The sequence below is a fragment of the Tachyglossus aculeatus genome, chromosome 16, assembly GCF_015852505.1.
Source record: "Tachyglossus aculeatus isolate mTacAcu1 chromosome 16, mTacAcu1.pri, whole genome shotgun sequence".
Classification (NCBI taxonomy): domain Eukaryota; kingdom Metazoa; phylum Chordata; class Mammalia; order Monotremata; family Tachyglossidae; genus Tachyglossus; species Tachyglossus aculeatus.
Genome location: NC_052081.1, coordinates 20,575,633 through 20,577,764, shown reverse-complemented (window position 1 = coordinate 20,577,764; position 2,132 = coordinate 20,575,633). Strand labels below are relative to the sequence as shown.

Here is a 2,132-nt window from a genome sequence, read left to right as displayed (position 1 = left end):
ACTTCAAAATACTCTTCGTTGTCCTATGGGTCTTTCCAATTTATAATAGTTACCAAAATCACTAGCCTCGGCCTTCCTTGTTTAGTTGCCTTGCCCCCTTTTCCACCCCGACATAGGCTTAGTCCTTGATCTCTGACAAGCCATTTCCCTTTCCACCCCCTTTGCCCTCTGTGTGCTGCATGAATAATGGGTTATCACTCACGGTTTCAGGAAAAGTCACCATTTTCCACCAACCCCTGCCAAATCAGCACAGCCCCTTTCACTCCACCCCACACTGCCAAATAAGCTTCTTAGAACGGGCATTCACTGTCTGCTCTATCCTTTCCCGCCTCGACCTTTCTGCTTCTTTTTGCCTGAAGGAAGTGTCCAAAGCCAAAGTCCCGTTCCACTCTGTCATCACTAGCTTAAAGCAAACCGTGGGAGGCAGGGAGAGAGAAGCATAGCTTAACTCATGTAAGGCTGACCGTCTGGTCATTCATTCATTCAATGGTATTTATTGAGTGCTTACTGGGTGCAAAGCACTGTATTAAGCGCTTAGAAAGTATAATTCAGCAATGAAGAGGGACAATCCCTGCTCACAACGGGCTTACAGTCAATCAGTACATAATTATGATTATTATAATACTTGTTAAGTGCTTACTATGAGTCAAGCCACCTCTCAGGGTTGCACCTGGAGAGTTTCCAGTACTCTACCACTCTCAACTGTGGGAAGGAGAGTCAAGCAGAGGCATATCCATTCCATTCCTAGCTTGGGCAGTGGCTAGTGAGTGGAAGGCAATCTGCTACAAGTCAAAGCTCACCTGTGCTGGGCAGCAGCGACAGGGGAGAGAGTCGAGGCGGAGACTCAGGTTTACTGAGCGGAAGGTGAAAATGGTAAACTGCTTCCGGATTTTTACCAAGAAAACTCTACGGATATACTACCAGAAAGAATGCAGATGGAGGTGGGGTGCTCTTGGAGAGCTACGTCCATAGCGTCACTATGGGTCGGACACGACTCGAAAGCATAAGACAACAATGACATATGTCAAGCGCTGTTCTCAGCACGTGGGTAAATACAAGACCATCAGGTTGGACATAGTCCCTGTCCCACAAGGACTCACAGATTAAGAGGGAGATTTGTCTTTGTGTGTCAGTCAATGTCAGTAATATTTATTGAGCACTTATTGTGTGCAGAGCACTGTACTAAGTGCTTGGGTGAGTAAATTACAGCAATAAACTAACACATTCCTTGCCCACCACAAGCTTACACTCAGTAATTTAATTATGGTAACAATAATAATTATAATATTTGTTAAACTACTTTGTGCCAAGCACATAAGAAGCAGCATGGACTAGTGGAAAGAGCACGGGTCTGGGAATCAGAGGACCTGGGTTATAATCCCAGCTCTGACATTTGTCTGCTGTGTGAGTGCGCGTGCAGGTCACTTACCCGGGGAACAGCATGACTTAATGGGGAGAGCAGGGCATAGGAATCGGAGGGACTTGGGTTCTAATCGCAGTTCTGCCACTTGTCTGCTATGTGATTTGGGGCAAATCACTTAACTCCTCTGCGCCTCAGTAACCTCATCTGTAAAATGGGGATTCAGGCTGTGAGCCCCATGTGGGACAGGGCCTGTGTTTGACCTGATTACCTTACTGGCGCTTCAAAAGTCTGAGGCCCTGGTCCTGAAGAAACCTGACCTTTCAGTTCAGGGAAGGTGAAGAACTTCTGCAAATGAAACGCAAATCTAACCTTTGCTGTTTGCTGACAGTCCAAAAAACCTGGAGGAGAGACCACGTTTTGCTTCTGCTGTGCTTTTCCCATTCAGTTCCCTTTCTGTTACCAGGATTGCACTCGTTCTCTCTACTAGCCAGCTCACAGTGCTCACTGCTGCTGAGCACAGGAGGACAGTTTTAGAGAGTGTGGATGACTTAGCACAAACCATCACCACCACTGCCAAAACAATGCAACCACATGCCCTGCAGGCATTAGGATACACCTCTTTCTCCTCCCACCTACTTGTGTTTCAGCAGATTTGTGCTCACCCACAATGCAAGGGGCAAAAAAGACCTGCTGTAGTTTCCTGTGCAAACTGTGGGAATGAAAAGATTCTCTCTCCAAGACATTCTCACTCATGGATGCAGCCTCATCA

The 2,132-nt window shown here is 46.7% G+C and overlaps 1 non-coding gene across 1 annotated transcript; it reads left to right on the top strand.

The window, feature by feature from the left end:
* The first annotated feature begins 652 nt into the window (after window positions 1–652).
* Window positions 653–790, top strand: LOC119938947. Its single transcript, XR_005454630.1, has one exon. It is a non-coding gene; the product is annotated as a small nucleolar RNA SNORA7 (small nucleolar RNA).
* The last annotated feature ends 1,342 nt before the right edge of the window (window positions 791–2,132 follow it).